This window comes from Microcebus murinus, chromosome 14 (genome assembly GCF_040939455.1).
Source record: "Microcebus murinus isolate Inina chromosome 14, M.murinus_Inina_mat1.0, whole genome shotgun sequence".
In the NCBI taxonomy this organism is placed as follows: Eukaryota; Metazoa; Chordata; class Mammalia; order Primates; family Cheirogaleidae; genus Microcebus; species Microcebus murinus.
In genome coordinates, this window is record NC_134117.1 from 55,488,566 (window position 1) to 55,502,685 (window position 14,120).

Genomic DNA, 14,120 nt, shown 5'->3' on the forward strand with positions numbered 1-14,120 from the left:
AAGCAGATCATACTGAGCAGTGGATTTAGAGATGTGTTTGCTTTATTGTCCAGAGATTCTTTGAGTATCGTTCTGGAACGTTCAACATTAAGCTTTCTGTAAATGAAGTTGCAAAAGGCTTTTTGTCTAAGCTGTGGTAGCAGAAAGCATTAGAGTAGCTGGCAGCAGATAAACAAGCGAATTACCTTTAATTTTATTATTTTTAATTAGGAAAATAATGAAACAGCTTTAATAGGCAGTACAGTGTAGGGAAAGGAGAGTACCTGGAGTCAGATGAGCTGACTTAGTGTGTTGTGCCACTTGTCAGTTGAGCAGCCCAGGACAAATCACCTAATCTTCCTGGGCCTCAGCTTCTTCCTCCGCTAAGTGGGGACAGTACTCCCTGCATCAGAGTCATTGTGAGAGCTGAATGAGCTGACACTTGTAAGAGTGCTTTGGAAACTGCAAGACTCTCCCTATGTATACTTATTAATATAGAAAATTGGTATCAGGGAAGGAGTAGGCATGGGAGGCTGCCTTCCACATAGAGGCTTTTAAAATCTGCTCTTAAATCCCCAAATGAGATAATTATATAGACATTTCTAAACATGAAACACCTTTGGTGAAATTTTGTGTGTTTTTGGAGTGAACATTTGGCCATAAGTTTGGCCTAAATTTCCTAAGTAATCATTTTAGTTTCTTATTTCACTTAAAATATTTAGACTCTAATCCTAGCACTCTAGGAGGCCAAGGCGGCAGGATTGCTTGAGGTCAGGAGTTCGAAACCAGCCTGAGCAAGAGTGAGACCCCGTCTCTACTATAAATAGAAAGAAATTAATTGGCCAACGAATATATATAGAAAAAATTAGCTGGGCATGGTGGTGCATGCCTGTAGTCCCAGCTATTAGGGAGGCTGAGGCAGCAGGATTGCTTGAGCCCAGGAGTTTGAGGTTGCTATGAGCTAGGCTGATGCCACGGCACTCACTCTAGCCTGGGCAACAAAAGCGAGACTCTGTCTCAAAAAAAAAAAAAATTAGACTCAAACAATATTAATCATTATAGCAGACTACTTTCTGGAGTAAATAAGGGAAAGACAAAATATCAAGAGAAACCTAAAGCCAGATTGCTTCATGGCTGTAATTTTCTTTCTCTACAATTTTGGCCTCTAAGATGTTCTAACTCCTTATTTTGTTGTTTGGGATTGGGATTTATTTAGTGAAGAAATTGTATTCTGGGAAAAAGGCAACTTGCTTCTGTCTCTGCCTTATCCTTTGGCTGTATCGTGCAACCTTAGGTCAATGATTTAATGCCATGAAGTATGGACTGAGGTTTACACTTCTCTGTCAATCTGCATATTAACACTTTGCAGATTTCTCCCCTGTGGTGGTGAGTTTATGGTGAGTTGACTTAGACGGATGGACATGATATTTTAGATTTCTATAAATTTAATAAGGTCAGTTGAGACAATCTTCAGTTTTTAAAATAAGAGGGATTTACGTTATCTGGCTATGGCCATTTCAAAATGTCAGTCTTTAGGGATGGCTGATAGAAATCTAAATACAGCTTAGTGGTATTCTAAGTGAAGAGTTCTAGAATTGAGAGGGTTAAACCTAATTCCCTGAAACCATGTGTGGTGTATTTAATGTATTGATTGCTATGAATTGATTCATAGATTTGGCTCAATATATTTTCTTTTTTTTTTTTTTTTTTTTTTTTTTTTTTTTTTTTTTTTGAGACAGAGTCTCACTCTGTTGCCCAAGCTAGAGTGAGTGCCGTGGCGTCAGCCTGGCTCACAGCAACCTCAATCTCCGGGGCTCAGCGATCCTACTGCCTCAGCCTCCCAAGTAGCTGGGTCTACAGGCATGCGCCACCATGCCCAGCTAATTTTTTGCATATATATATTTTAGTTGGTCAATTAATTTATTTCTATTTTTGGTAGAGACGGGGTCTCGCTCAGGCTGGTTTCGAACTCCTGACCTTGAGCAATCCGCCCGCCTCGGCCTCCCAAAGTGCTAGGATTATAGGCGTGAGCCACCACGCCCGGCCAGATTTGGCTCAATATATTTTCTACTTCAAAAATACTAAAAGTCATCCAACAGCAGAGCTACTATTAGCTGAGTAGAGAATTCCACAGAGGCATTCATAATTCATGACACTATAACAACAATTGTGCTTATATAATCCTCTTCCTCCCCTCCACCAAGGTTACCCTGGGTTGGGAGATGAACTGGCCAATCATACCTTGTTCTTCTATCCCACCCAGCTTCTCACTTTTTCCTCTGAAATTACTGGCCAGTTCTGAACACACCCATGCTGGTTCCATTTTTACTTTGGCTGGATATTTATCCTGGTGAGTGTGTTGCTTATTTACATAAGCAAACGAGTACTGTTTGCTTAGTGATACCAACAACCTTCAGAATATTGCTTATTTGATATAGAATCATGTATTATTAGAATTACTTGTAGAAATTGCTCTACTTATCAGGGATTAATTTTGTATTTTATATCTATAAAAGAACGCTTTAAATTTTTTGTATAATTACATACATCATTACCTGTTGAGCAAGATGCTGGCTTGGAAGAAGGCCTGGGGAGTGCACATAGAAGGGAACACCAGTATTTGCATGGTAGGAACCTAGACTAGGTCACTGAGAGCACCCACTTTTCCCTGGGACACTGGCAGTCACTTCCTGGTAGTGGCTGATCCGTCCTGGGAATGCACCGTGTTTGTGTTTCTTGTCATTATTTACTCTACTCTGGCATCCCATGTTTTTACCCAGAAACATGGGTAAAACTCAGAAGTCATCTGAATCCTCTCACTCCTTTGCTTCCTACATCCAGTGAGGTATCCAAACCCTCCTTCTACTCTCTGACTCTGCCATGTTCTCTCCCTGGCCCCCGGGCAGCCCTGTCTAGGCCAGTTTCCACACAAGAGCAGCAGCCAGCAGAATGCTTTCTGTAAAAGTCTGATTATGTACCCCATCCATGCACATCTTTTGCTTGAAACTCTTCATTGGATTCTCTTTGTCCTCAGGATAAAGTCTAAACTGTTCATAGGACTCACAGAGCTCTTCATGATCTGGCCTATGCCACCATCTCTGGTCCCCTCTCTTGCTGTTTGCCAGCCCACGCTCCATGCCCTAGCCTCACTTGAAGTGTCATGAAGGTTTTATGCATTCTCTACCTCCTGTGCCTTAAGTACATGTTATTCCTGTTGCCTGGAATATTGCTTCCTAATTTCACCTGGCACAGATGTATCTGCCCATCAGGTCTTTTTACCGTGGAGGGCTACCCTGTACAGTTGGAGCGCAGTCTGTCCCGGGCACGGCTGCCCACATACCTGTCCTGCCCACACAGCAAGGCAGCACTCTGGCCAGGCACAGTGCGTCCTCTCCACATCTTGTCCCCTGGCGCATATCTGTCTTGCAGAGAGCAAACAGCCAACCTGGCCCTCTGATGTAACCCTAGGCTCAGAATTATTGTTCCTGTTAGGGTTGGGAGGCTGGGCTTCCTCCTAGGGATTTCATTATTTGGTTTAAGAGCTTTTGTTCCTCTTTGAAAGTCCAGCTCCTTGGTTGTCAAACTGCCAGACTGTGTGGTGTTGAACCCAGGGCTTTAACTTCTCAAAGATTTTTTTCCTCCATAAGGAAGACTCAAGAAGATAATTTTTAATCTTGAACGTAATGACTTATTCCTTCTATGGCTTAACAATCACTTAGTGTTCTTTGTCTCATTTTCCATTGGACTATAAGCTTCTTGATCGCAAGAAACATGTTGGGTTTTGTTTGCTGTTTGTATCTCCAGAGACTAGAGCAGTGCCTGGGATGTAGCAGGTGTTTAGTAAATAATTAAATTCAACGAGTGGATGAATGCAAGAGTGAATGAGCCAAGATAAATATTTAATTTAAAACATTTAGGACACTTTTAGATTTACAGAATTATTGCAAAGATAGTATAGAGTTTCTGTGTAATTTGTACCCAATCTCTCCTATTCCCGTGTTTCCCAGAAAATAAGATCTACCCATAAAATAAGCCCTAGCAGGATTTCTAAGCATTTGCGCAATATAAGCCCTACCCCGAAAATAAGACCTAGTGATGGGTGTGGCTACACAGTGTATCTGCACAACCCATGCATTTTGTCATGGAGTGGTAAAGAAGACGAGCAGCCCTTCTCATCTGCCCCATTGTGACAGCTACTATCCCAGAGGTGACCGGAAAGGTGCGGGCAGCCCCACCAACAAGGCTCCCCCTGTCAGGTCCCGGCCATCCTGTGTGTGCTGCAAGCTGAGGCTTTGAGGGGAAAATAACACATCCCCTGAAAATATGCCCTAGGGTGTCTTCTTGAGGAAAAATAAATATGAGACTCTGTCTTATTTTCAGGGAAACACGGTATTAGCATCTTATATTGGTATGCACATTTGTCATATGAATGAGCAATATTCGTATATTATTGTCTGAAGGTCATTCTTTATTCAGATTTCTTTAGTTTTCCCCTAATGTCTTTTTTTGTTGTTGTTCCAGGATTCCATTCAGGATCCTACATTTAAAAGTTATCCCCCCTTAGGCTTCTCTTGGTTGTGACAGCGTCTCAGATTTTCCTCGTTTTAATGACTTTGACAGTTTTGAGGAGTACTGGTCAGTGTTTTGTAGAATGCCCTTCAGTTGGAATTTGTCTAATCTTTTCATCATGATCAGACTGGGGTTATATGTACTTTTTGGGAGGAAGAATACAAAGGTAAAGGCTGTTTTCATCACATCACATCAAGGGTACAAACTGTCATCAATATGACTTATCACTGTTGATGCTGGTCACCTTGGTCACTTGGCTAAGGGAGTGTTTGTCAGATTTCTGCCCTGTGAAGTTACTTTTATTTCTCCTTTTCCATGCTGTACTTTTTGGAAGAAAGTTACTATGTGCAGCATAGACTTAAGGAGTGGGAGTTATATTTATTCCACTTTCTTAAGGGTGGAATAGCAAAGCAAATTATTTGAAATTCTTCTGCATGGGAGATTTGTCTATTCCTCCAGGTTTATTTATTTATTCAATAATTTATATCACTATGGATGCATGAATTTTTATTTTATACTTTAGGTTGTAAATTCTACTATGTTTATTTTGTTACTCAGATTATTCCAATTTAGGCCACTGGGAGCTCTTTCAGCTGGCTCCTATATCCATTGACATACCCATACCATTATTGTTATTATTTTAACATTTCTTTACTTTCTGACACTACAAAATTTTCCACCTTCATCTCATATTTTTCCTGCCCCAGTCTTAGGATCAGCTGTTTTTCCAGGAATTATTCTTCCTTTAATTAGAGATTGATATTACAAGCCAAGATCTAGATGCTAGTCGCTACTGAAATTTGTTGCTTTTAGGCCTTTGCAGTTGATAGAATGGAGATATATATGTGTATACTAACCAATGTATATGTATATACACATCTGTAAGTATTTCTATATGAAAGTAGCTGTATCTATTTAAGAAAAACATGAGTTCATGTTTCATACTGATTCCTCTCTGAGCATTTAATTTTAAAAGTTTTATTGAAAATGGTAGACATAAATCCAACCATATCAGTAATTGAATTAAATGTGAATGGATCATACAATTCAGAGTTTGTCAGACTGGGTAAGAAACCAAGAGACATGGGAAAGTGATACCATGTAAATAAACTTTAAGACAAAAATATTATTAAAGTCAAAGAATAACATAATGAAAATATCAAAGTCATCAGGAAAATATAACAATTATAAACATGTATGCATCTAACAACAGAGCCCCAAAATGAATAAAGCAAAAAATGACAGAACCAAAAGAGGAAGGGGCAACTCAACAATAATAGTTGGAGACTTCAATACCTGACTCAGTAATTTATAGAACAATTAGACAGAAAAACAGTAATTGTAATTTCTTCCTTGACCCATTTGTTGTTTATGATTGTGTAGGCTAATTTCCATGTATTTGCATATTTTCTAGTCTTCCTCCTGTTACTGATTTCTAGCTTCAATCCATTAAGGCTGGAAAAAATATTTTATATGATTTGTGTCTTTTTAAATTTATCAAGACTTTGTTTTGTGGACTAACATGTGGTCTGTGCTGGAGAACGTTCCATGTGTACTTGTGAAGGATGTGTATTCTGCTGTTATTAGATATGGTTTTCTATATATGTTGGTTGAGTTTAGTCAGTTTATAATAGTGTACAGGACCTCTATTTCCTTAATGTTCTTCTGTGTAGTTCTATCCATTATTGAAAATGGGATATTGTAAACTATAATTGTAGAACTGTTTATTCCTTCCCTTCAGTTGTGTCAGTTTTTGCCTCATATAGTTTGATGCCCTTTTGTTAGGTGCCTATATATTTATAATTGTTACACCTTCTGGATGAATTAACCTTTTTATTAGTATACAATGTCCTTCTTTGTCTCTTGTAACAATTTTTGACATAGATTATATTTTGTCTAATATTACAGTTTTATCACTTCAACTGTCTTTAGTTACCATTTGTATGCAGTATCTTTTTCTATCCTTTCACTTAGTTATATCTTTGAATCTAATGCAAGTCTCTCATGAACAGTATATAATTAGATCTTTTTCCCAATCCATTTTGGGATTGGGAAATTAGAAAGTTTAATTAGAGAGTTTAATTCATATGAATTGAAAGTAGTTACTGATGAGGAAGGACCTGCTTCAGCCATTTTGCTGTTTGTTTTCCATATGTCATATATTCTTATTTCTCTGTTTCTTCGTTACTACCTTTTTATGATTGAATTTTTCTACTTCACGATTTTGCTTCTCTTCTCATTTCTTTTTCTGTATATTTTAAATTTTTTTCTTAGTAGTTACCCTTAGGATAACAATTAACATCTTCAATTCATAACAATAAAGTTTGAATTAATACCAATGTAGTTTCAGTACTATACAGTGATGTCCTTTAGAGCTCCATCTTCCCCTTTGCTGTTGTTCCAAATTACATCTTTGTTCATTGTGTATTCATTAACATAGATTTATAATTATTGTTTTATGCATTTAGCTTTTAAATGCATAAATAGTAAAATAAAATAAAAGTATTACAAATGAAAAATGTGGTAATACAATCTTTAAATTTACTTATTATGTATATATGTATGTACTGTGAGTTTTTCTCTTTATATGGCTTCAAGTTATAGTCCAGTGTCCTTTCATCCTGACAGCCTCTCTTTTTAGCATTTTTTGTAGGATGTGGCTACTAGCGATTAACTTCCTCAGTTTTTATGTATCTGAGAATGTCTCAGTTTTTCCCTCATTTTTGATGGATAGCTTTGTCAGGTATAAAATTATTAGTCGACAGTTTTTTTCACCCACAGGACATTAAATGTCTTATCCCATTTCCTAGGTTACACAGTATTTGATGAGAAATTGGCTGTTAATATCTTTGACTGTTATTATCCTTATATGTGATGAGATGTTTCTCTCTTGCTGCTTTCAAGAGTCTCTCTTTTATTTGACTTTCAGTATTTTACTATAATGTGCTTGGTGTGGCTCTCCTAAAATTTATCTTGCTTAGAGTTTGTTGATATTCTTGTATGTGGAGATCCATTTCATCAATTTGGGAAGTTCTTGGCCATTATTCTTTGTTTTTGTTTCTGTTCTTTCTCTTTTTCCTATCCCTCCTAGAATCTCATTATTCATATGTTGGTATGGTTGGTATTGTCTTATAAGCATCTTAGGCTCTGTTCATTTCTTTTCTTTCTTTTTTTTTTTTCCTATTTTTGTTCCTTAGATGAAGTAATCTCAATTGGCCCATCTTCATATATGCTGATTCTTTCTTCTGCCTGCCCAAGTTTGCTGGTGAACCCCTCTAGTGAAATTTGCATTTCTGCTATACTTTTAAGCTCCAGAATTTCTATTTGGTTCTTTTTTTTATAATTTTCCATCACTTTATTGATATTCACTATTTAATGAGACATTGTTCTCCTGGTTTCCATTAGTTCTTTTTCTATGGATTCTTTTAGCGTATTTAAGATGGTTTATTTAAAGTTATTGTCTAATAAATCCAATGCCTAGGCTTTATCAGGGATGTTTTATTTTTTCACCAATGAATGGCCATATTTTCTTGTTTCTTTGCATGTCTCATAAATTTTGGTTGGTAACTGGATATTTTGAGTATTATAGCAACACTGGAAATCAGATTATTGCCCTTCCCCAGTTTTGTTGTTGCTTCTTGTGGGTTGTTGTTATTTGTTTTATTAGTAGTTTTCTGAATTATTTTTATAAAGTCTGTACTCTTTGCTATGTATGACCCATGAAGTTTGTTACATTAGCTCAGTGACCAGCTAGCATTTGACAGAGTTTCCTTCAATGTCTTGAGCAAAGAAAAGAAAAGGAAAAAAGTCACCATACCCTCCCAGTCTTTGCAGATTGCCTTTGGGTTAGGGTACCCTTTAATTCCTAGTTGGGCCATTTATAACTCTGCCTTAGCCTTTACTTCCTGTTTGCATGAAGTCTGAAAGTCAGCCAGAGGTGCCCAGCCCTGGGCTTGTGCTCATCTTATTGATTCCCTAGTATACGTGTTAGCTTTTAAAAATGCTTATTCCCGGCCGGGCGCAGTGGCTCACGCCTGTAATCCTAGCTCTCTGGGAGGCCGAGGCGGGCGGATCGCTCGAGGTCGGGAGTTCGAAACCAGCCTGAGCAAGAGCGAGACCCCGTCTCTACTATAAATAGAAAGAAACTAATTGGCCAACTAATATATATAGAAAAAATTAGCCGGGCATGGTGGCTCATGCCTGTAGTCCCAGCTACTTGGGAGGCTGAGACAGAAGGATCGCTTGAGCCCAGGAGTTTGAGGTTGCTGTGAGCTAGGGTGACGCCACGGCACTCACTCTAGCCTAGGCAACAAAGCAAGACTCTGTCTCAAAAAAAAAAAAAAAAAAGAAAAAAGAAAAAAAAATGCTTATTCCCCCATGTATCTGCTTCCCAAACCCTCGCTCCCCAGGTTTTGTCTGTTTATTGCTTGTCCTGATTGCCATCCCTTGCCCCAGTCTGCTACAGCCAACATTTTTGCGTTTAAATATTTAGTGTTTTCAGCAGTCATTGCTTGGAAAGCTACTCCAGTCCTGGGAATGCTCTGAGTTGGGCAAAACCAAAAGGCAAGCCCTTGTGCCAATCCTTCAGGGAGTTGCTAGACAGGTCATTAGAAACACACAATAACAGTCCTTTGAGAATAAGATTTATTTTTTCTCTCTCTGACATTAGCAACTTGAACTAGAAATGTGGGCTGCCTTCTTAATAGCCATGCTGATATGGAAAGCAGAGTGTGGTAGGCAGGCAATTTACATGCCATAGCACACTTTTATGGTAATGCAGCAACTTTTTTTCTTCATTAAGCTTTATGTGAGTTCTTGACTGGATTCCAGAGTTCTACAAAGGTTGATTCAGATAGTTTTATTATTAGTTGATTTTGCGGAGGGATGGAGCCCTGGAGTTCTATACTGTACTATTTTCAGTGACATCACTCCTTTCTTTACCATTTTGTATCCTTTATTGCATCTTTATATATTCCTAAAATTTATGTTTTCAAAACTGTTTAATTTTGTCTTTTTGAAAAGGATATTATGTTATATATTATCATTTGACTTTTTAAAAAGCTGAATATTACATTGCCACAATCCATCCCTATCTTTGTATGTGATACTATTGTTCATGCTTTGACTTGTGAATGATTATGTAGAGTGGGAGTGTTTCTGGGAGATTGATTTGGCTTTCACTACATAAATATTGTTTCCATGCCTTAATTGAGGGTTAGTGAGCATGAGAGATAGCTTATTTTTCTAGATATTAGTAAGTAGTTTTAATACATCTGGTATGTATAACATAGTACCAAGCCATAAGGGTATGTTGGTGCGGAGGGCTCGGTGGGCCCAGCTGGTGCCTAACTCCAATGTGAAACGATAATAATACATGCAGTGGTAACTATCTGTGGACATAGAAATGGAGGGGGAGAATTCCAAGGCTCCATTGAAGAAGAATTAACAGACTGTGGACAACTAGATATGATAGCAGACTATCAGGAATTGAAACAACCTTCCAGGATTTCAAGCCTCGAAAATTGGGGGATGCATATTTGGGGAAAGGGGTAATTCTAAGAAAAGCAATCCTAATTTGAAAAATAACAATTTATAGCTGGGTCTGTATTATATTAGATGAACATCTCAGGGTCTGTTCTTCTTTACGTTACTCCTGAATCAAGGTAAAAGACTTAACGCTTCCCTCTGATTTTAGAATCTTCGTCATCCCATCTAGCTTGTGTTTTTCTGTCAGACTAAAATTCCCATTTCATTGCTTCTCTGCATGACTACTGTTGCATATGGGGTGTGTAGGGGCAGAAAGTTGTGATACCTTTCCTCACTTATCACAAGGGTCATGGCCAACACTCTTATAACATAAGACAGATGAACAAGACAAAAGCATACCAAATTTACTTAATCAAAGTTTTACATGACATAGGAACCTTCAGAAATAAGAACTCAAAGACCAAGGAAAAACTGTCTACTTCTACGCTTAGGATTAGTGATAACTAGACAGCCACGTGGATATGTGATTGGACAAGGGCTATGGTAATAGACTGAGAAGGACAGGGAAACCCAGTAAGGCCTGTCTGTTCATATTCTTCTTGGCCTCTCTGTGCAGTATTCCTCTTTCTTGGGTATGATGCAGGACTCATCTGGGATGAAGGTCTTCAAGGGAGAAGGGAGAGAGTGACATTTCTATGTTTTATGGCTGGCTTCGAAGGAGAGAAGTTTCTATTTTCTATGACCTGTTTTGGGGAAGAGGAATTTTAGTTTCTATGACTCACTTTGGGGAAGAAAGAGGGGTGGGAGAGTGGAGGGCAAGAGAGGACTGGAGAGACTGAGACCTTCCAGTTTCCTTCATTTCAGAGTACTCAGCATGCCAAGGTGACATACTTTGGGATGTCATTTTCTGAGCCCCAACAAATGCTCATTTGGACTATTTACCCATTGAAGTTCATATATTGTTGAAATTACCTTAAATTTTTAAAATGTACAATCTGAATCAATTTTATCTTTCTTTTCATAAATAAATTATTCATGTTCTAGGATGACATATATAGGAACAGTTTGTGCTTAAATTATTGAGGCAAAATAAGTAGATCTGCTTGAAAATATTCCATACAATTATTATGCCATGTTTGCACTTAAGTAGCACTGGGTACCTTCCTTCTGCATCTAGAGTTTTGGGTCATCATAATTGCCCTTTCTTCTGCCCATGGCATATCCATCAAGCATGGCTGTGCATGAGTCAGTGAAGGGTACCGTCTGGCCAGGGCCTCACCACCAGCCCTGCTGCCTCATGATGCCACCCAGGACCAGGTGCCCCCAAAGCTCCTTCATGAAACTGGTCAGTGGGACTTACATGTGCTGCTTATCAGAAACAGTCTTCCATGGATATTTGATATTTGGCAGTTCATCTGGGGTAAACCTGACTGAAAGTGAGATTTGTTTCCAAAGCCAAGTTTCTTCAGAGGCTTGTCAGCGAAGCTTCAGAGTTGAAGGTTGTTGTGTGAAGGGAGATGATCAACTGTGGGCCTTTGACACACGTTGGACTTGGGTAATCAGTGGGGCTGGTGGGGTGGCATTAGGACAATTCATGCGTAAGAGAGGACAGGACATTTTGTGCATAAGGGAGGATTCAATTTGTGTTTATAATGGCAAATTAGGGCTACGAAGTCCTCGTGGGTTTGGCTCGCAAAGACATCACATATTTGCTAAGATCTGCCAATTCTTTCTCAAGGGGGCAGATTAAAGCTTCTATTTTTAACTCTTGGCTGAATTGCTGTTTCTCTTTTATAACTGGTAAAGTTTATTACAAAAGTGAAATCTTTTGGCTGGTTTAGCATTGCCAAAGCCTTCCATTGTTATCTTTTACAAAAACATGCCTATGCATAAGGATCTTCACTGCAGCATTATTGTGATATTAAATAACTGAAGAAATTGAAAATATTCAACCATTGGGGAATAAATGGTTACATAATTTATGGTACATCCTTATTGTGGGATACTATTCCAGTACTGAAAATGAGATCTATCTGTGTGTATAGGTGTAGAAAGAGGACCATAGTATGTTGTGGAAAAAAGCAAGGTGCAAAATTATATACATTTATATATAATATATATACACACACACACATTATGATCTGTTTTTGTTCAGAAGAAAATTATGTATTAATGTATGTACATAGGCTGCTAAATAATAATATTAGCTAGTATTTATTTTTATTGTGTGCTAGCATTATGCTCAATACTTACTATACCTAAATGATCTTGTTTGGTTCCCATAACAACACTGAGGTAGGTAATTATTTAACCCACTTCACAGGTGAAGAGACTGCAGCTTAGAAAGGTTAGGAGGCCTGCCCCAGGCTGCATAGTGGGTTAGAAGCAAGCTGGAGCTCCAGTGCTGAAGCCTGCTCTTCTAACCACCATGCTCTGCATATTTCTTCTTAACATTTATTTACTGAAAGAATATAAGGTGTCCTAGTATTTAGTGGGGATGTTATATGAACCTCATACATGAGATAGATACTGAATTGGGTGCCTTGCAGATCCTTCCCTGAGTCTGAATTGGTGTCCAGACTTATTTCTGAAATTGCCACTTCTCTATACAGGACATCCTACCACCCTGGCACCTCTCCACCCCATGAAGCTATTACTCATTTGGCAAGTCTGAGAGCAGTTACTGCTTTATTTTCTGTATTCTTTCTAGTTCTAGGAACTTTTGTGAGTACTTGATAGTTCAACTTTGTCTTGCTCTTAAAGCAAATTTAGGACATAATGGCCATGATATAGTTCGAATTGCTGGGATAACTTAGGTCTACAGTTCAAATTAAACATTAGCTCCAGGTTTGAAACTAATGTACCCTGAAGAAATTTACAAAGTGACAGTGATGTTGAAACATTTTAAGTGCAAACAGGAGGGGCCCCGTGAGCAGGAGGTGACTAGGCTCTGTTGTCTAAAGTCCCTATTTGATTCCTCATGTGTCCGCCCCTTCCCAATGGCCTTCCCCCCCCCCCAAACTCTCAGTAGTCTTGTGCCTAAGCAATTTAGCCCACTCATAGTTAAATGCATCTTATTAAATATGTATATGTAAAATCCCTTACTTTATTCCAGAAGCAGTCACTTCAATACAGTTTTAATTCCCTAGAGGGATGGTGAAAGATTTGGGGCACTAGAATTTGTGCCAGAAAAAAAAAAATTAAATAATGCTGGAAGTTTGGTCACCAGAATTGTGAGGGCTCTTGTCTCCTAATCTTATCTTCTCTTCTCTTCTCTTCTCTTCTCTTCTCTTCTCTTCTCTTCTCTTCTCTTCTCTTCTCTTCTCTTCTCTTCTCTTCTCTTCTCTTCTCTTCTCTTCTCTTCTCTTCTCTTCTCTTCTCTTCTCTTCTTTCTCTTTTCTTTTCTTTTCTTTTCTTTTCCACCAACAAATCAAAGGCAAATATTGCCTCCTAACTTTTGCTTCCCACAGTCCAACCTTTGATGCACGAGGTTTTGGGTGATTACTTTTTATTGCATTTTGGTGAGAACTGGTTTCTCCACCCATCCTCATTCTTTGTGATCTCAATTCCCTATTGTTCCTTGGGTCTGAAGCTACAGCTGGATCTGAGAGTGAGAGAGAATGAGGTGGGTGAGAGGTGCTGTCATTTAGTACATGAACTAGTTAAAGACGTAATCCTGTTTACTACTTTGCCTGGTCAAAGCAAAAACAATCCAGGAACCATGTAAAAACATGAACATGATGTTTATCAAGTATATAGAACTGAATATGTAGATGTTTAATTTATCATCTGGAAACTTCGGTAAACTGGACTCTGATAATTTCCCTGTAATGAGTCTGTCTCTCAAAAGTCTTTTTCCAAAAAAAAAAAAAAACAAAAACAAAAACAAAAACACATTGTTCTCTATAATCTTCCCAGATATTTTTTAAACATGTTACTTGTTAAAATGCCTGCCAACTTCTTAGAGAAGTTGAAAGTTTAGGTGATTTCTGTTAGCAAAAACAAGTGGACTCAAAAGCTTTTCCTCTAAAGTGAATCTGTCGTGTAACCTCACAGCTGGCTCAGAACACAGGTGTGAGCTCCTG